Genomic DNA, 20,511 nt, shown 5'->3' on the forward strand with positions numbered 1-20,511 from the left:
GGGGATGTGCGAGGCAAGGTTTTTACACAGAGGGTGGTGAGTGCCTGGAACTTGCTGCCAGGGGCGGTGGTGGAAGCAGATACGATCGCGACGTTTAAGAGACATCTTGACAAATATATGAATAAGAAGGGAATAGAGGGATATGGGCCCCAGAAGTGCAGAAGGTGTTAGTTTCGGCAGGCATCAAGATCGGCGCAGGCTTGGAGGGCCGAATGGCCTGTTCCTGTGCTGTACTGTTCTTTCTTCTTTGTTCTTTCCAAGTGTTATTATTTCCAACAGCTGGGAATCAGAAAACAACAAGAAGACGTAACACCAGCTCTTAATCCATAGCTCTGGAGGTTACAGCATGTCGTACATATCCAAGTATTTTTTGAATGTGGGTTTTTACCTCCTCCACCCTGACAGACAGTGAGTTCCAGACCCCCTCACCATCCTCTGGGTGAAAACATTTCTCCTCATTTCCCACTAATCCTTCATTCAACCAATTACTTTAAATCTATGCCCCCGGTTATTGCCCTCTTTGCTAAGGGAAATCGCTACTTGTTATCCACTCTATCTAGACCTCTCATAATTTTATACAGCTCACTTAAATTTTCCCTCAGCCTCCTCAGTTCCACAGAAAACCCCAACCTATCCAAACTTTCCTCAAAGCTAAAGTCCTGGCAACATTCTTCTCGTAAAGTTGAGACATGGGAGTTCTTCAACTCTGCATTGAAAAAAAGGAGCACTATCTGCTTAAATAGTGCATGGGGCACTGAGACAGCACAGTGTACCTGAGCACTGTGATGGTGTGAGGGGCTTCAGTTACATGGAGAGAATAGATAAACTGGGATTGTTTAGAAGGTTAAAGGGAGATTTAATAGAGGTGTTCAAAATCGTGAATGGTTTTGGCAGAGTAAAAGCAGAGAAACTGTTTCCAGTGGCAGAAGGTGTTGGTAACCAGAGGCCACAGATTTAAGGTAATTGGCAAAAGAACCAGAGGCAACAGGAGATTTTATTTTACACAGCGTGTTGTTGTGATCTGGAATGTACTGTCTGAAAAGGAAGTGGAAGCAGATTCAACAGTAATTTTCAGAAGGGAATTGGTTAAATAATTGAACGGAAAAAGAATTACAGGGCTGTGGGAAAAGAGCAGTGGTGTGGGACTAATTGGATTGCTCTTTCAAAAGGCCGGCATAGGTGCGATGGGCTGAATGGCCTGCTTTTGTACTTTATGATTATACATAGCTCCTAACACAAACTCAGCAGGTCTGACAGCATCTGTGGATTCAATGAATGGCCTGACACTGAGAAGTTCCGAGGAACAAAGGGACCTCGGCGTGTTTGTCCATAGATCTCTGAAGGCAGAAGGGCAGGTTAATAGGGTGGTGAAAAAGGCAGATGGGACACTTGCCTTTATCAATCGAGGCATAGATTACAAAAGCAGAGAGGTCATGTTGGAGTTGTACGGAACTTTGGTAAGGCCACAGCTGGAGTACTGTGTGCAATTCTGGTCACCACGTTATAGGAAGGATGTGATTGCATTGGAGTGGGAGCAGAGGCGATTCACCAGGATGTTGCTTGGGATGGAACATTTAAGCTATGAAGAGAGGTTGGATAGGCTTGGGTTGTTTTCGCTGGAGCAGAGAAGACTGAGGGGTGACCTGATCGAGGTGTACAAGGTTATGAGGGGCATGGGCAGGGTGGATAGGGAGCAGCTGTTCCCCTTAGTTGAAGGGTCAGTTACGAGGGGTCACAAGTTTAGGGTGAGGGGCGGGAGGTTTAAGGGGGATTTGTGGAAGAACTTTTGTACCCAGAGGGTGGTGACGGTCTGGAATGCCCTGCCTGGGAGGGTGGCAGAGGCGGGTTGCCTCACATCCTTTAAAAAGTACCTGGATGAGCACTTGACATGTCATAACATTCAAGGCCATGGGCCAAGTGCTGGCAAATGGGATTAGGTAGACAGGTCAGGTGTTTTAATGCATCGGTGCAGACTGGATGGGCCGAAGGGCCTCTTCTGCACTGTATTATTCTGTGAAGCTGAGGTACTCACACAAGCTAAGATCCTCACACAAGCTGAGATACTCACACAAGCCTACTGCACCTGGTATTCCCAGGCAGTCTCCCATCCAAATACTAACCAGGCCTGAGTCTGCTTAGTTTCTGAAATCAGATGAGATCGGGCATTTTCAGACTAGTATGGCCGTAGGCAGCAGCTACCAGGGGCAGTCACTTGGCTGGGAGTGTACTACAGGCCGCCAAACAGTCAGGGCGAGATAGAGGAGCAGATATGTCGGGAAATCTCAGAGAGGTGTAAAAATAATAGGGTGAGTGACTGCCCTTGATATGAAGGCAGCATTTGACTGAATATGGCATCAGCGCACAGACTGCAGGGGCCAGCGAGAAAAAGCTTGCCCATTGCTTGTGTGCCTGAGTGTATGTGAAGGGCTGTTATGTCAGCAGCCTCTGCTGGCAGCAAAAGCCTACTGCACCTGGTATTCCCAGGCAGTCTCCCATCCAAGTACTAACCAGGCCTGAGTCTGCTTAGCTTCCAAGATCAGACGAGATCGGGCGTGTTCAGACTAGTATGGCCGTAGGCAGCAGCTTCCTGCCTTTTTCTTTACTTCAAGGCATGCGGTGCCGTCACTTCTTTTTGCCAGTCTCTGTATTTTTTTTTTGACAAATCTTGCCCACCTTGCTCTCTTCCTTCCCCGCCTGGCACATCTGAAAACTACAAGCCCTACTCACGCTTCACCAGCCTCCACCCTGCACTCTCCAACAATTCAACATTCCTCCCTTCCACGCTGCTGCCAGCAAACCCTGCACAAGCGGCAGCCACACATTCAAAACCCTCTCTTTTCTCATTCTCTTTCAACACAGCCACCGGCAGCACACCAGCAACTTGCTTTCATACAGCGCCTTCAACTTAGCAACCCTTCCCTCCGCGCCATACGGGATACAAAGACAAATACCAATTCAAGGCGGCCAACCGGAGCCAAGGCACACAGCAGCCATCCACCAATTCAACTGCGCAACCACTCCAGACCACCAGAACACTTGACAAGTCACTTCTCTGTAAACAACACCCACAGTCACAAAACACCTGCTGTTTACTTAGCTGAAGACATGTGACTACCAGTAATTCTTTTTAAACAAAGTTCTTCCAGTCATCTTTTAAAAAAAACCAAAGTCCAGCATCTATAGAATCACTTCAGTCCTCCAAAGGAATCCATCTCTAGAATCTTCAACCACGAGTCCTCAAAAAAAATTAAAAAATAGAAGCACTTTCATAACTGCCCGGGTCTGGTTAGTCAGCGACTTTACCTAACAGAAACAGCTTCTGAATTCAGTCTTCACTGTCATCTGCTTGATGGCACGCCACTCCTGCCTAATCTGCCTTGTCTGCCTGCTCTGCTTGAGCTGGGAAGGATTCTGTCTCCTTTAATCTGGTTCTAACCAGTGTCAGTTTCCCTGGAAACCTGAAGTTGTTTTTCCAGCTTCTGATGCTGTTTCAATTCTAGTTTTTGTTTCAATTCTAGTTTTCCTCTCAGGGTAGAAAAAAAACAAGCTTTGCAGCAAAAAGATTCCATCACACTGGTCCATTGATATATTCCTGCAATCATAGAATAGAATCATAGAATGGCCTTTCACCCCATCATGTCGGTGCCACTATCTGCAAGAGCAATTCACCTAGCCCCACTCTCCTGCTTTTTCCCCATAGCCTCAGATAATTCTCCAGTTCTCTTTTGAAGGCCTCCATTACACTCCATTGCCTCCACTACAGTCTTATCAGTGCATTCCGGATCCTAACCACTCGCTGTGTAAAAATGTTTTTCCTCTTGTCACTCTTGCTTCTTTTGTCAATGACCTTAAATCAGTGCCCTCTGGCTCTGGATCCTTCCACCAATGGCAACAGTTTCTTCCCGTCTCCTCTGTCCAGACACCTCATGATTTTGAATACCTCTATCAAATCTCCTCTTAATCATCTCCAAGGAGAACAGACCCAGTTTTGCCAACCTATCCACGTAACTGAAGTTACCCCAAAGCTGTAAATCCCCATCCCACACACTCTCCTTCCTCCCCATGCTGAAATTTAAACCCATCGCACCATCTCTACCATTTCTTTCCTCCATTCACAGTTTTTTCCTCCCGCTATTGCGACTGGGTTCAGTTCTCCAGCCCCTGTGCACAGAGTGAGAATCAAATCAATGAGTCGATAATTTTCTTTCCTGGTCACTGGGACACTGAAGCTCCACCTATTCTCTGTGCCGTCACCAAGATGACCAAGCATGCACTCTCCTCCCTGCTCAACCAAGATGGCAGCCATTAAACTGGGCCTGTTCCCAGGAAAAAGCTCCGGAGCTGCAAATGCGGGACCTGGAAGTTATTGGGGGCTTGCAGCCTACATCAGATGTTACTGAAGCCTCCCCCCCCACTTGCTGGCTCCATTCCTCCCCTGCGCTCTCCCGACTCTCATCCACTGCAAAAGCCGACAGCTTTCTTCTTTATTATCAACTACTCAGTCATTTTCTGAATCATACATCCCTACATTCAAGTCCATATCATTGATAGATACCACAAAAAGCAAGGGACATAGTGTTGAACTCTGCAGAACCCCACTGGAAACAACCTTTCAGTCACAAAAACACCCATCAAACGTTACCCTTTGCTTCCTATCTCTGAGTCAGTTTTGAATCCAACTTGCCACTTTGCTTTGGATCCCATGGTCTTTTACTTTTATGACCAGTCTGCCATGTGGCTCATCAAAAGCCTTACTAAATCCATGTAGACTACATCAAATGCACTGCCCTCATTGACCCTCCTTGCTACCTGTTCAAAAAATTCAATCATGTTAGTCAGACAAGACCTACCCTTAACAAATCCATGCTGACTGTCTTTGATTAATCTGTGTCTTTCTAAATGATGATTTATCCTGTTCCTCAGAATTTATTCAATAATTTTCCTACCAAGGAGGTTAGGCTGACTGGCCTACAATTACTCAGTCTATCCATTTCTCCCTTTTTAAACAATGGTACAACGTTAGCTGTCCTCCTGTCCTCCAGCACCATACCTGTAGCAAGAGAGAATTGGAAAACGATGCTCAGAGCCGCCGCTATTTCTTCTCTTGCTTCCCTTAACAGCTTAGATACATTCTGTCCGCACCTGGAGATTTATGCACTTTCAAAGATGTCAAACCTCTTAATACTTCCTTTCTCATGATGTTAATTTCATCTCATATTTCTCACTCCTCCTCCCTGATTGCAATCTCTTACTGTAACTTTTGGTGGAAATTCAAGAGAAATGGTGTAAAACATCTAGTTGAAGCTATGGGTGGTAACTTCAACTTGGATAATGTGACAACTTACAGTTACTGCTTGGGAGACCAGTCCCACTGCTGAGATTTTGAGTTTATGTCCAGAAGAGGGCACCAAACACGCACCAAATTAGCAAATCCACCGTCTGATCGTTCCAGTGTGGATTTCCCATTTGCTGTCTGATTTATTCTGTGGCTTCTCACGCTGTGGATCCTGGGGTAAACATAGACATCTACAGCACTGAATGAAGCCATTTGGCCATCATTTCTGTGACAGTCGAAAAAGAGCTATTCAACCTAATCCCACTTTCCAGCTGTTATATATTGTTATTCTATCTGTAAAGTGCTAGGAACTAATTAGCTAGGAACTAGTTGTTATGTGCAAGTGTTCCAGCGGGGCCACATTCACGGCTGCACTGGAGAGAGAGTCATGTGGCCAGTCCTACAGCAGGCAGCATGGTGGCTGAACAAATAAATGAAAAGCTCAAGGGTGGTAAGGATAATCCAGGAAATGATAGGCCGGTGAGCCTTACGTCAGTGGTAGGGAAACTATTGGAGAGGATTCTTCGAGACAGGATTTACTCCCATTTGGAAACAAACAAACTTATTAGTGAGAGACAGCATGGTTTTGTGAAGGGGAGGTCGTGTCTTACTAATTTGATTGAGTTTTTTGAGGAAGTGAGGAAGATGATTGATGAGGGAAGGGCGGTGGATGTTGTCTATATGGACTTTAGTAAAGCCTTTGACAAGGTCCCGCATGGCAGACTGGTGCAAAAGGTGAAGTCACACGGGATCAGAGGTGAGCTGGCAAGATGGATACAGAACTGGCTCAGTCACAGAAGACAGAGGGTAACAGTGGATGGGTGTTTTTCTGAATGGAGGGATGTGACTAGTGGTGTTCGGCAGGGATCAGTGCTGGGACCTTTGCTCTTTGTAGTATATATAAATGATTTGGAGGAAAATGTCGCTGGTCTGATTAGTAAGTTTGCGGACGACACAAAGGTAGGTGGAGTTGCGGATAATGATGAGGATTGTCAGAGGATACAGCAGGATATAGATCGGTTGGAGACTTGGGCGGAGAAATGGCAGATGGAGTTTAATCCGGACAAATGTGAGGTAATGCATTTTGGAAGGTCTAATGCAGGTGGGAAGTATACAGTAAATGGCAGAACCCTTAGGAGTATTGACAGGCAGAGAGATCTGGGCGTACAGGTCTACAGGTCACTGAAAGTGGCAACGCAGGTGGATAAGGTAGTCAAGAAGGCATACGGCATGCTTGCCTTCATCGGTCGGGGCATAGAGTATAAAAATTGGCAAGTCATGTTGCAGCTGTACAGAACCTTAGTTAGGCCACACTTAGAATATTGTGTGCAATTCTAGTCGCCACACTACCAGAAGGACGTGGAGGCTTTGGAGAGGGTACAGAGGAGGTTTACCAGGACGTTGCCTGGTCTGGAGGGCATTAGCTATGAGGAGAGGTTGGAAAAACTCGGATTTTTTTCACTGGAACGACGGAGGTGGAGGGGCGACATGAAAGAGGTTTACAAAGTTATGAGCGGCATGGACAGAGTGGATAGTCAGAAGCTTTTTCCCAGGGTGGAAGAGTCAGTTACTAGGGGACATAGGTTTAAGGTGCGAGGGGCAAAGTTTAGAGGGGATGTGCGAGGCAAGGTTTTTACACAGAGGGTGGTGAGTGCCTGGAACTTGCTGCCAGGGGCGGTGGTGGAAGCAGATACGATCGCGACGTTTAAGAGACATCTTGACAAATATATGAATAAGAAGGGAATAGAGGGATATGGGCCCCAGAAGTGCAGAAGATGTTAGTTTCGGCAGGCATCAAGATCGGCGCAGGCTTGGAGGGCCGAATGGCCTGTTCCTGTGCTGTACTGTTCTTTCTTCTTTGTTCTTTCCAAGTGTTATTATTTCCAACAGCTGGGAATCAGAAAACAACAAGAAGACGTAACACCAGCTCTTAATCCATAGCTCTGGAGGTTACAGCATGTCGTACATATCCAAGTATTTTTTGAATGTGGGTTTTTACCTCCTCCACCCTGACAGACAGTGAGTTCCAGACCCCCTCACCATCCTCTGGGTGAAAACATTTCTCCTCATTTCCCACTAATCCTTCATTCAACCAATTACTTTAAATCTATGCCCCCGGTTATTGCCCTCTTTGCTAAGGGAAATCGCTACTTGTTATCCACTCTATCTAGACCTCTCATAATTTTATACAGCTCACTTAAATTTTCCCTCAGCCTCCTCAGTTCCACAGAAAACCCCAACCTATCCAAACTTTCCTCAAAGCTAAAGTCCTGGCAACATTCTTCTCGTAAAGTTGAGACATGGGAGTTCTTCAACTCTGCATTGAAAAAAAGGAGCACTATCTGCTTAAATAGTGCATGGGGCACTGAGACAGCACAGTGTACCTGAGCACTGTGATGGTGTGAGGGGCTTCAGTTACATGGAGAGAATAGATAAACTGGGATTGTTTAGAAGGTTAAAGGGAGATTTAATAGAGATGTTCAAAATCGTGAATGGTTTTGGCAGAGTAAAAGCAGAGAAACTGTTTCCAGTGGCAGAAGGTGTTGGTAACCAGAGGCCACAGATTTAAGGTAATTGGCAAAAGAACCAGAGGCAACAGGAGATTTTATTTTACACAGCGTGTTGTTGTGATCTGGAATGTACTGTCTGAAAAGGAAGTGGAAGCAGATTCAACAGTAATTTTCAGAAGGGAATTGGTTAAATAATTGAACGGAAAAAGAATTACAGGGCTGTGGGAAAAGAGCAGTGGTGTGGGACTAATTGGATTGCTCTTTCAAAAGGCCGGCATAGGTGCGATGGGCTGAATGGCCTGCTTTTGTACTTTATGATTATACATAGCTCCTAACACAAACTCAGCAGGTCTGACAGCATCTGTGGATTCAATGAATGGCCTGACACTGAGAAGTTCCGAGGAACAAAGGGACCTCGGCGTGTTTGTCCATAGATCTCTGAAGGCAGAAGGGCAGGTTAATAGGGTGGTGAAAAAGGCAGATGGGACACTTGCCTTTATCAATCGAGGCATAGATTACAAAAGCAGAGAGGTCATGTTGGAGTTGTACGGAACTTTGGTAAGGCCACAGCTGGAGTACTGTGTGCAATTCTGGTCACCACGTTATAGGAAGGATGTGATTGCATTGGAGGGGGAGCAGAGGCGATTCACCAGGATGTTGCCTGGGATGGAACATTTAAGCTATGAAGAGAGGTTGGATAGGCTTGGGTTGTTTTCGCTGGAGCAGAGAAGACTGAGGGGTGACCTGATCGAGGTGTACAAGGTTATGAGGGGCATGGGCAGGGTGGATAGGGAGCAGCTGTTCCCCTTAGTTGAAGGGTCAGTTACGAGGGGTCACAAGTTTAGGGTGAGGGGCGGGAGGTTTAAGGGGGATTTGTGGAAGAACTTTTGTACCCAGAGGGTGGTGACGGTCTGGAATGCCCTGCCTGGGAGGGTGGCAGAGGCGGGTTGCCTCACATCCTTTAAAAAGTACCTGGATGAGCACTTGACATGTCATAACATTCAAGGCTATGGGCCAAGTGCTGGCAAATGGGATTAGGTAGACAGGTCAGGTGTTTTAATGCATCGGTGCAGACTGGATGGGCCGAAGGGCCTCTTCTGCACTGTATTATTCTGTGAAGCTGAGGTACTCACACAAGCTAAGATCCTCACACAAGCTGAGATACTCACACAAGCCTACTGCACCTGGTATTCCCAGGCAGTCTCCCATCCAAATACTAACCAGGCCTGAGTCTGCTTAGTTTCTGAAATCAGATGAGATCGGGCATTTTCAGACTAGTATGGCCGTAGGCAGCAGCTACCAGGGGCAGTCACTTGGCTGGGAGTGTACTACAGGCCGCCAAACAGTCAGGGCGAGATAGAGGAGCAGATATGTCGGGAAATCTCAGAGAGGTGTAAAAATAATAGGGTGAGTGACTGCCCTTGATATGAAGGCAGCATTTGACTGAATATGGCATCAGCGCACAGACTGCAGGGGCCAGCGAGAAAAAGCTTGCCCATTGCTTGTGTGCCTGAGTGGATGTGAAGGGCTGTTATGTCAGCAGCCTCTGCTGGCAGCAAAAGCCTACTGCACCTGGTATTCCCAGGCAGTCTCCCATCCAAGTACTAACCAGGCCTGAGTCTGCTTAGCTTCCGAGATCAGACGAGATCGGGCGTGTTCAGACTAGTATGGCCGTAGGCAGCAGCTTCCTGCCTTTTTCTTTACTTCAAGGCATGCGGTGCCGTCACTTCTTTTTGCCAGTCTCTGTATTTTTTTTTTGACAAATCTTGCCCACCTTGCTCTCTTCCTTCCCCGCCTGGCACATCTGAAAACTACAAGCCCTACTCACGCTTCACCAGCCTCCACCCTGCACTCTCCAACAATTCAACATTCCTCCCTTCCACGCTGCTGCCAGCAAACCCTGCACAAGCGGCAGCCACACATTCAAAACCCTCTCTTTTCTCATTCTCTTTCAACACAGCCACCGGCAGCACACCAGCAACTTGCTTTCATACAGCGCCTTCAACTTAGCAACCCTTCCCTCCGCGCCATACGGGATACAAAGACAAATACCAATTCAAGGCGGCCAACCGGAGCCAAGGCACACAGCAGCCATCCACCAATTCAACTGCGCAACCACTCCAGACCACCAGAACACTTGACAAGTCACTTCTCTGTAAACAACACCCACAGTCACAAAACACCTGCTGTTTACTTAGCTGAAGACATGTGACTACCAGTAATTCTTTTTAAACAAAGTTCTTCCAGTCATCTTTTAAAAAAAACCAAGTCCAGCATCTATGGAATCACTTCAGTCCTCCAAAGGAATCCATCTCTAGAATCTTCAACCACGAGTCCTCAAAAAAAATTAAAAAATAGAAGCACTTTCATAACTGCCCGGGTCTGGTTAGTCAGCGACTTTACCTAACAGAAACAGCTTCTGAATTCAGTCTTCACTGTCATCTGCTTGATGGCACGCCACTCCTGCCTAATCTGCCTTGTCTGCCTGCTCTGCTTGAGCTGGCAAGGATTCTGTCTCCTTTAATCTGGTTCTAACCAGTGTCAGTTTCCCTGGAAACCTGAAGTTGTTTTTCCAGCTTCTGATGCTGTTTCAATTCTAGTTTTTGTTTCAATTCTAGTTTTCCTCTCAGGGTAGAAAAAAAACAAGCTTTGCAGCAAAAAGATTCCATCACACTGGTCCATTGATATATTCCTGCAATCATAGAATAGAATCATAGAATGGCCTTTCACCCCATCATGTCGGTGCCACTATCTGCAAGAGCAATTCACCTAGCCCCACTCTCCTGCTTTTTCCCCATAGCCTCAGATAATTCTCCAGTTCTCTTTTGAAGGCCTCCATTACACTCCATTGCCTCCACTACAGTCTTATCAGTGCATTCCGGATCCTAACCACTCGCTGTGTAAAAATGTTTTTCCTCTTGTCACTCTTGCTTCTTTTGTCAATGACCTTAAATCAGTGCCCTCTGGCTCTGGATCCTTCCACCAATGGCAACAGTTTCTTCCCGTCTCCTCTGTCCAGACACCTCATGATTTTGAATACCTCTATCAAATCTCCTCTTAATCATCTCCAAGGAGAACAGACCCAGTTTTGCCAACCTATCCACGTAACTGAAGTTACCCCAAAGCTGTAAATCCCCATCCCACACACTCTCCTTCCTCCCCATGCTGAAATTTAAACCCATCGCACCATCTCTACCATTTCTTTCCTCCATTCACAGTTTTTTCCTCCCGCTATTGCGACTGGGTTCAGTTCTCCAGCCCCTGTGCACAGAGTGAGAATCAAATCAATGAGTCGATAATTTTCTTTCCTGGTCACTGGGACACTGAAGCTCCACCTATTCTCTGTGCCGTCACCAAGATGACCAAGCATGCACTCTCCTCCCTGCTCAACCAAGATGGCAGCCATTAAACTGGGCCTGTTCCCAGGAAAAAGCTCCGGAGCTGCAAATGCGGGACCTGGAAGTTATTGGGGGCTTGCAGCCTACATCAGATGTTACTGAAGCCTCCCCCCCCACTTGCTGGCTCCATTCCTCCCCTGCGCTCTCCCGACTCTCATCCACTGCAAAAGCCGACAGCTTTCTTCTTTATTATCAACTACTCAGTCATTTTCTGAATCATACATCCCTACATTCAAGTCCATATCATTGATAGATACCACAAAAAGCAAGGGACATAGTGTTGAACTCTGCAGAACCCCACTGGAAACAACCTTTCAGTCACAAAAACACCCATCAAACGTTACCCTTTGCTTCCTATCTCTGAGTCAGTTTTGAATCCAACTTGCCACTTTGCTTTGGATCCCATGGTCTTTTACTTTTATGACCAGTCTGCCATGTGGCTCATCAAAAGCCTTACTAAATCCATGTAGACTACATCAAATGCACTGCCCTCATTGACCCTCCTTGCTACCTGTTCAAAAAATTCAATCATGTTAGTCAGACAAGACCTACCCTTAACAAATCCATGCTGACTGTCTTTGATTAATCTGTGTCTTTCTAAATGATGATTTATCCTGTTCCTCAGAATTTATTCAATAATTTTCCTACCAAGGAGGTTAGGCTGACTGGCCTACAATTACTCAGTCTATCCATTTCTCCCTTTTTAAACAATGGTACAACGTTAGCTGTCCTCCTGTCCTCCAGCACCATACCTGTAGCAAGAGAGAATTGGAAAACGATGCTCAGAGCCGCCGCTATTTCTTCTCTTGCTTCCCTTAACAGCTTAGATACATTCTGTCCGCACCTGGAGATTTATGCACTTTCAAAGATGTCAAACCTCTTAATACTTCCTTTCTCATGATGTTAATTTCATCTAATATTTCTCACTCCTCCTCCCTGATTGCAATCTCTTACTGTAACTTTTGGTGGAAATTCAAGAGAAATGGTGTAAAACATCTAGTTGAAGCTATGGGTGGTAACTTCAACTTGGATAATGTGACAACTTACAGTTACTGCTTGGGAGACCAGTCCCACTGCTGAGATTTTGAGTTTATGTCCAGAAGAGGGCACCAAACACGCACCAAATTAGCAAATCCACCGTCTGATCGTTCCAGTGTGGATTTCCCATTTGCTGTCTGATTTATTCTGTGGCTTCTCACGCTGTGGATCCTGGGGTAAACATAGACATCTACAGCACTGAATGAAGCCATTTGGCCATCATTTCTGTGACAGTCGAAAAAGAGCTATTCAACCTAATCCCACTTTCCAGCTGTTATATATTGTTATTCTATCTGTAAAGTGCTAGGAACTAATTAGCTAGGAACTAGTTGTTATGTGCAAGTGTTCCAGCGGGGCCACATTCACGGCTGCACTGGAGAGAGAGTCATGTGGCCAGTCCTACAGCAGGCAGCATGGTGGCTGAACAAATAAATGAAAAGCTCAAGGGTGGTAAGGATAATCCAGGAAATGATAGGCCGGTGAGCCTTACGTCAGTGGTAGGGAAACTATTGGAGAGGATTCTTCGAGACAGGATTTACTCCCATTTGGAAACAAACAAACTTATTAGTGAGAGACAGCATGGTTTTGTGAAGGGGAGGTCGTGTCTTACTAATTTGATTGAGTTTTTTGAGGAAGTGAGGAAGATGATTGATGAGGGAAGGGCGGTGGATGTTGTCTATATGGACTTTAGTAAAGCCTTTGACAAGGTCCCGCATGGCAGACTGGTGCAAAAGGTGAAGTCACACGGGATCAGAGGTGAGCTGGCAAGATGGATACAGAACTGGCTCAGTCACAGAAGACAGAGGGTAACAGTGGATGGGTGTTTTTCTGAATGGAGGGATGTGACTAGTGGTGTTCGGCAGGGATCAGTGCTGGGACCTTTGCTCTTTGTAGTATATATAAATGATTTGGAGGAAAATGTCGCTGGTCTGATTAGTAAGTTTGCGGACGACACAAAGGTAGGTGGAGTTGCGGATAATGATGAGGATTGTCAGAGGATACAGCAGGATATAGATCGGTTGGAGACTTGGGCGGAGAAATGGCAGATGGAGTTTAATCCGGACAAATGTGAGGTAATGCATTTTGGAAGGTCTAATGCAGGTGGGAAGTATACAGTAAATGGCAGAACCCTTAGGAGTATTGACAGGCAGAGAGATCTGGGCGTACAGGTCCACAGGTCACTGAAAGTGGCAACGCAGGTGGATAAGGTAGTCAAGAAGGCATACGGCATGCTTGCCTTCATCGGTCGGGGCATAGAGTATAAAAATTGGCAAGTCATGTTGCAGCTGTACAGAACCTTAGTTAGGCCACACTTAGAATATTGTGTGCAATTCTAGTCGCCACACTACCAGAAGGACGTGGAGGCTTTGGAGAGGGTACAGAGGAGGTTTACCAGGACGTTGCCTGGTCTGGAGGGCATTAGCTATGAGGAGAGGTTGGAAAAACTCGGATTTTTTTCACTGGAACGACGGAGGTGGAGGGGCGACATGAAAGAGGTTTACAAAGTTATGAGCGGCATGGACAGAGTGGATAGTCAGAAGCTTTTTCCCAGGGTGGAAGAGTCAGTTACTAGGGGACATAGGTTTAAGGTGCGAGGGGCAAAGTTTAGAGGGGATGTGCGAGGCAAGGTTTTTACACAGAGGGTGGTGAGTGCCTGGAACTTGCTGCCAGGGGCGGTGGTGGAAGCAGATACGATCGCGACGTTTAAGAGACATCTTGACAAATATATGAATAAGAAGGGAATAGAGGGATATGGGCCCCAGAAGTGCAGAAGGTGTTAGTTTCAGCAGGCATCAAGATCGGCGCAGGCTTGGAGGGCCGAATGGCCTGTTCCTGTGCTGTACTGTTCTTTCTTCTTTGTTCTTTCCAAGTGTTATTATTTCCAACAGCTGGGAATCAGAAAACAACAAGAAGACGTAACACCAGCTCTTAATCCATAGCTCTGGAGGTTACAGCATGTCGTACATATCCAAGTATTTTTTGAATGTGGGTTTTTACCTCCTCCACCCTGACAGACAGTGAGTTCCAGACCCCCTCACCATCCTCTGGGTGAAAACATTTCTCCTCATTTCCCACTAATCCTTCATTCAACCAATTACTTTAAATCTATGCCCCCGGTTATTGCCCTCTTTGCTAAGGGAAATCGCTACTTGTTATCCACTCTATCTAGACCTCTCATAATTTTATACAGCTCACTTAAATTTTCCCTCAGCCTCCTCAGTTCCACAGAAAACCCCAACCTATCCAAACTTTCCTCAAAGCTAAAGTCCTGGCAACATTCTTCTCGTAAAGTTGAGACATGGGAGTTCTTCAACTCTGCATTGAAAAAAAGGAGCACTATCTGCTTAAATAGTGCATGGGGCACTGAGACAGCACAGTGTACCTGAGCACTGTGATGGTGTGAGGGGCTTCAGTTACATGGAGAGAATAGATAAACTGGGATTGTTTAGAAGGTTAAAGGGAGATTTAATAGAGATGTTCAAAATCGTGAATGGTTTTGGCAGAGTAAAAGCAGAGAAACTGTTTCCAGTGGCAGAAGGTGTTGGTAACCAGAGGCCACAGATTTAAGGTAATTGGCAAAAGAACCAGAGGCAACAGGAGATTTTATTTTACACAGCGTGTTGTTGTGATCTGGAATGTACTGTCTGAAAAGGAAGTGGAAGCAGATTCAACAGTAATTTTCAGAAGGGAATTGGTTAAATAATTGAACGGAAAAAGAATTACAGGGCTGTGGGAAAAGAGCAGTGGTGTGGGACTAATTGGATTGCTCTTTCAAAAGGCCGGCATAGGTGCGATGGGCTGAATGGCCTGCTTTTGTACTTTATGATTATACATAGCTCCTAACACAAACTCAGCAGGTCTGACAGCATCTGTGGATTCAATGAATGGCCTGACACTGAGAAGTTCCGAGGAACAAAGGGACCTCGGCGTGTTTGTCCATAGATCTCTGAAGGCAGAAGGGCAGGTTAATAGGGTGGTGAAAAAGGCAGATGGGACACTTGCCTTTATCAATCGAGGCATAGATTACAAAAGCAGAGAGGTCATGTTGGAGTTGTACGGAACTTTGGTAAGGCCACAGCTGGAGTACTGTGTGCAATTCTGGTCGCCACATTATAGGAAGGATGTGATTGCATTGGAGGGGGAGCAGAGGCGATTCACCAGGATGTTGCTTGGGATGGAACATTTAAGCTATGAAGAGAGGTTGGATAGGCTTGGGTTGTTTTCGCTGGAGCAGAGAAGACTGAGGGGTGACCTGATCGAGGTGTACAAGGTTATGAGGGGCATGGGCAGGGTGGATAGGGAGCAGCTGTTCCCCTTAGTTGAAGGGTCAGTTACGAGGGGTCACAAGTTTAGGGTGAGGGGCGGGAGGTTTAAGGGGGATTTGTGGAAGAACTTTTGTACCCAGAGGGTGGTGACGGTCTGGAATGCCCTGCCTGGGAGGGTGGCAGAGGCGGGTTGCCTCACATCCTTTAAAAAGTACCTGGATGAGCACTTGACATGTCATAACATTCAAGGCTATGGGCCAAGTGCTGGCAAATGGGATTAGGTAGACAGGTCAGGTGTTTTAATGCATCGGTGCAGACTGGATGGGCCGAAGGGCCTCTTCTGCACTGTATTATTCTGTGAAGCTGAGGTACTCACACAAGCTAAGATCCTCACACAAGCTGAGATACTCACACAAGCCTACTGCACCTGGTATTCCCAGGCAGTCTCCCATCCAAATACTAACCAGGCCTGAGTCTGCTTAGTTTCTGAAATCAGATGAGATCGGGCATTTTCAGACTAGTATGGCCGTAGGCAGCAGCTACCAGGGGCAGTCACTTGGCTGGGAGTGTACTACAGGCCGCCAAACAGTCAGGGCGAGATAGAGGAGCAGATATGTCGGGAAATCTCAGAGAGGTGTAAAAATAATAGGGTGAGTGACTGCCCTTGATATGAAGGCAGCATTTGACTGAATATGGCATCAGCGCACAGACTGCAGGGGCCAGCGAGAAAAAGCTTGCCCATTGCTTGTGTGCCTGAGTGCATGTGAAGGGCTGTTATGTCAGCAGCCTCTGCTGGCAGCAAAAGCCTACTGCACCTGGTATTCCCAGGCAGTCTCCCATCCAAGTACTAACCAGGCCTGAGTCTGCTTAGCTTCCGAGATCAGACGAGATTGGGCGTGTTCAGACTAGTATGGCTGTAGGCAGCAGCTTCCTGCCTTTTTCTTTACTTCAAGGCATGCGGTGCCGTCACTTCTTTTTGCCAGTCTCTGTATTTTTTTTTTGACAAATCTTGCCCACCTTGCTCTCTTCCTTCCCCGCCTGGCACATCTGAAAACTACAAGCCCTACTCACGCTTCACCAGCCTCCACCCTGCACTCTCCAACAATTCAACATTCCTCCCTTCCACGCTGCTGCCAGCAAACCCTGCACAAGCGGCAGCCACACATTCAAAACCCTCTCTTTTCTCATTCTCTTTCAACACAGCCACCGGCAGCACACCAGCAACTTGCTTTCATACAGCGCCTTCAACTTAGCAACCCTTCCCTCCGCGCCATACGGGATACAAAGACAAATACCAATTCAAGGCGGCCAACCGGAGCCAAGGCACACAGCAGCCATCCACCAATTCAACTGCGCAACCACTCCAGACCACCAGAACACTTGACAAGTCACTTCTCTGTAAACAACACCCACAGTCACAAAACACCTGCTGTTTACTTAGCTGAAGACATGTGACTACCAGTAATTCTTTTTAAACAAAGTTCTTCCAGTCATCTTTTAAAAAAAACCAAGTCCAGCATCTATAGAATCACTTCAGTCCTCCAAAGGAATCCATCTCTAGAATCTTCAACCACGAGTCCTCAAAAAAAATTAAAAAATAGAAGCACTTTCATAACTGCCCGGGTCTGGTTAGTCAGCGACTTTACCTAACAGAAACAGCTTCTGAATTCAGTCTTCACTGTCATCTGCTTGATGGCACGCCACTCCTGCCTAATCTGCCTTGTCTGCCTGCTCTGCTTGAGCTGGCAAGGATTCTGTCTCCTTTAATCTGGTTCTAACCAGTGTCAGTTTCCCTGGAAACCTGAAGTTGTTTTTCCAGCTTCTGATGCTGTTTCAATTCTAGTTTTTGTTTCAATTCTAGTTTTCCTCTCAGGGTAGAAAAAAAACAAGCTTTGCCGCAAAAAGATTCCATCACACTGGTCCATTGATATATTCCTGCAATCATAGAATAGAATCATAGAATGGCCTTTCACCCCATCATGTCGGTGCCACTATCTGCAAGAGCAATTCACCTAGCCCCACTCTCCTGCTTTTTCCCCATAGCCTCAGATAATTCTCCAGTTCTCTTTTGAAGGCCTCCATTACACTCCATTGCCTCCACTACAGTCTTATCAGTGCATTCCGGATCCTAACCACTCGCTGTGTAAAAATGTTTTTCCTCTTGTCACTCTTGCTTCTTTTGTCAATGACCTTAAATCAGTGCCCTCTGGCTCTGGATCCTTCCACCAATGGCAACAGTTTCTTCCCGTCTCCTCTGTCCAGACACCTCATGATTTTGAATACCTCTATCAAATCTCCTCTTAATCATCTCCAAGGAGAACAGACCCAGTTTTGCCAACCTATCCACGTAACTGAAGTTACCCCAAAGCTGTAAATCCCCATCCCACACACTCTCCTTCCTCCCCATGCTGAAATTTAAACCCATCGCACCATCTCTACCATTTCTTTCCTCCATTCACAGTTTTTTCCTCCCGCTATTGCGACTGGGTTCAGTTCTCCAGCCCCTGTGCACAGAGTGAGAATCAAATCAATGAGTCGATAATTTTCTTTCCTGGTCACTGGGACACTGAAGCTCCACCTATTCTCTGTGCCGTCACCAAGATGACCAAGCATGCACTCTCCTCCCTGCTCAACCAAGATGGCAGCCATTAAACTGGGCCTGTTCCCAGGAAAAAGCTCCGGAGCTGCAAATGCGGGACCTGGAAGTTATTGGGGGCTTGCAGCCTACATCAGATGTTACTGAAGCCTCCCCCCCCACTTGCTGGCTCCATTCCTCCCCTGCGCTCTCCCGACTCTCATCCACTGCAAAAGCCGACAGCTTTCTTCTTTATTATCAACTACTCAGTCATTTTCTGAATCATACATCCCTACATTCAAGTCCATATCATTGATAGATACCACAAAAAGCAAGGGACATAGTGTTGAACTCTGCAGAACCCCACTGGAAACAACCTTTCAGTCACAAAAACACCCATCAAACGTTACCCTTTGCTTCCTATCTCTGAGTCAGTTTTGAATCCAACTTGCCACTTTGCTTTGGATCCCATGGTCTTTTACTTTTATGACCAGTCTGCCATGTGGCTCATCAAAAGCCTTACTAAATCCATGTAGACTACATCAAATGCACTGCCCTCATTGACCCTCCTTGCTACCTGTTCAAAAAATTCAATCATGTTAGTCAGACAAGACCTACCCTTAACAAATCCATGCTGACTGTCTTTGATTAATCTGTGTCTTTCTAAATGATGATTTATCCTGTTCCTCAGAATTTATTCAATAATTTTCCTACCAAGGAGGTTAGGCTGACTGGCCTACAATTACTCAGTCTATCCATTTCTCCCTTTTTAAACAATGGTACAACGTTAGCTGTCCTCCTGTCCTCCAGCACCATACCTGTAGCAAGAGAGAATTGGAAAACGATGCTCAGAGCCGCCGCTATTTCTTCTCTTGCTTCCCTTAACAGCTTAGATACATTCTGTCCGCACCTGGAGATTTATGCACTTTCAAAGATGTCAAACCTCTTAATACTTCCTTTCTCATGATGTTAATTTCATCTAATATTTCTCACTCCTCCTCCCTGATTGCAATCTCTTACTGTAACTTTTGGTGGAAATTCAAGAGAAATGGTGTAAAACATCTAGTTGAAGCTATGGGTGGTAACTTCAACTTGGATAATGTGACAACTTACAGTTACTGCTTGGGAGACCAGTCCCACTGCTGAGATTTTGAGTTTATGTCCAGAAGAGGGCACCAAACACGCACCAAATTAGCAAATCCACCGTCTGATCGTTCCAGTGTGGATTTCCCATTTGCTGTCTGATTTATTCTGTGGCTTCTCACGCTGTGGATCCTGGGGTAAACATAGACATCTACAGCACTGAATGAAGCCATTTGGCCATCATTTCTGTGACAGTCGAAAAAGAGCTATTCAACCTAATCCCACTTTCCAGCTGTTATATATTGTTATTCTATCTGTAAAGTGCTAGGAACTAATTAGCTAGGAACTAGTTGTTATGTGCAAGTGTTCCAGCGGGGCCACATTCACGGCTGCACTGGAGAGAGAGTCATGTGGCCAGTCCTACAGCAGGCAGCATGGTGGCTGAACAAATAAATGAAAAGCTCAAGGGTGGTAAGGATAATCCAGGAAATGATAGGCCGGTGAGCCTTACGTCAGTGGTAGGGAAACTATTGGAGAGGATTCTTCGAGACAGGATTTACTCCCATTTGGAAACAAACAAACTTATTAGTGAGAGACAGCATGGTTTTGTGAAGGGGAGGTCGTGTCTTACTAATTTGATTGAGTTTTTTGAGGAAGTGAGGAAGATGATTGATGAGGGAAGGGCGGTGGATGTTGTCTATATGGACTTTAGTAAAGCCTTTGACAAGGTCCCGCATGGCAGACTGGTGCAAAAGGTGAAGTCACACGGGATCAGAGGTGAGCTGGCAAGATGGATACAGAACTGGCTCAGTCACAGAAGACAGAGGGTAACAGTGGATGGGTGTTTTTCTGAATGGAGGGATGTGACTAGTGGTGTTCGGCAGGGATCAGTGCTGGGACCTTTGCTCTTTGTAGTATATATAAATGATTTGGAGGAAAATGTCGCTGGTCTGATTAGTAAGTTTGCGGACGACACAAAGGTAGGTGGAGTTGCGGATAATGATGAGGATTGTCAGAGGATACAGCAGGATATAGATCGGTTGGAGACTTGGGCGGAGAAATGGCAGATGGAGTTTAATCCGGACAAATGTGAGGTAATGCATTTTGGAAGGTCTAATGCAGGTGGGAAGTATACAGTAAATGGCAGAACCCTTAGGAGTATTGACAGGCAGAGAGATCTGGGCGTACAGGTCCACAGGTCACTGAAAGTGGCAACGCAGGTGGATAAGGTAGTCAAGAAGGCATACGGCATGCTTGCCTTCATCGGTCGGGGCATAGAGTATAAAAATTGGCAAGTCATGTTGCA

The 20,511-nt window shown here is 46.2% G+C and overlaps 6 non-coding genes across 6 annotated transcripts; all 6 read right to left on the bottom strand.

Moving 5' to 3' along the window:
• Window positions 1-2,071: 2,071 nt before the first annotated feature.
• LOC137367795 (5S ribosomal RNA) lies at window positions 2,072-2,190 on the bottom strand. The gene has a single exon (XR_010974273.1). It is a non-coding gene; the product is annotated as a 5S ribosomal RNA (ribosomal RNA).
• Window positions 2,191-2,459: 269 nt separating this feature from the next.
• Window positions 2,460-2,578, bottom strand: LOC137367462 (5S ribosomal RNA). The gene has a single exon (XR_010973954.1). It is a non-coding gene; the product is annotated as a 5S ribosomal RNA (ribosomal RNA).
• Window positions 2,579-9,017: 6,439 nt separating this feature from the next.
• LOC137367797 (5S ribosomal RNA) lies at window positions 9,018-9,136 on the bottom strand. Its single transcript, XR_010974275.1, has one exon. It is a non-coding gene; the product is annotated as a 5S ribosomal RNA (ribosomal RNA).
• Window positions 9,137-9,405: 269 nt separating this feature from the next.
• LOC137368534 (5S ribosomal RNA) lies at window positions 9,406-9,524 on the bottom strand. Its single transcript, XR_010974748.1, has one exon. It is a non-coding gene; the product is annotated as a 5S ribosomal RNA (ribosomal RNA).
• Window positions 9,525-15,962: 6,438 nt separating this feature from the next.
• Window positions 15,963-16,081, bottom strand: LOC137367798 (5S ribosomal RNA). Its single transcript, XR_010974276.1, has one exon. It is a non-coding gene; the product is annotated as a 5S ribosomal RNA (ribosomal RNA).
• Window positions 16,082-16,350: 269 nt separating this feature from the next.
• Window positions 16,351-16,469, bottom strand: LOC137367570 (5S ribosomal RNA). The gene has a single exon (XR_010974059.1). It is a non-coding gene; the product is annotated as a 5S ribosomal RNA (ribosomal RNA).
• Between the last annotated feature and the right edge of the window lie 4,042 nt (window positions 16,470-20,511).

Source organism: Heterodontus francisci, chromosome 3 (genome assembly GCF_036365525.1).
Source record: "Heterodontus francisci isolate sHetFra1 chromosome 3, sHetFra1.hap1, whole genome shotgun sequence".
NCBI lineage: Eukaryota > Metazoa > Chordata > Chondrichthyes > Heterodontiformes > Heterodontidae > Heterodontus > Heterodontus francisci.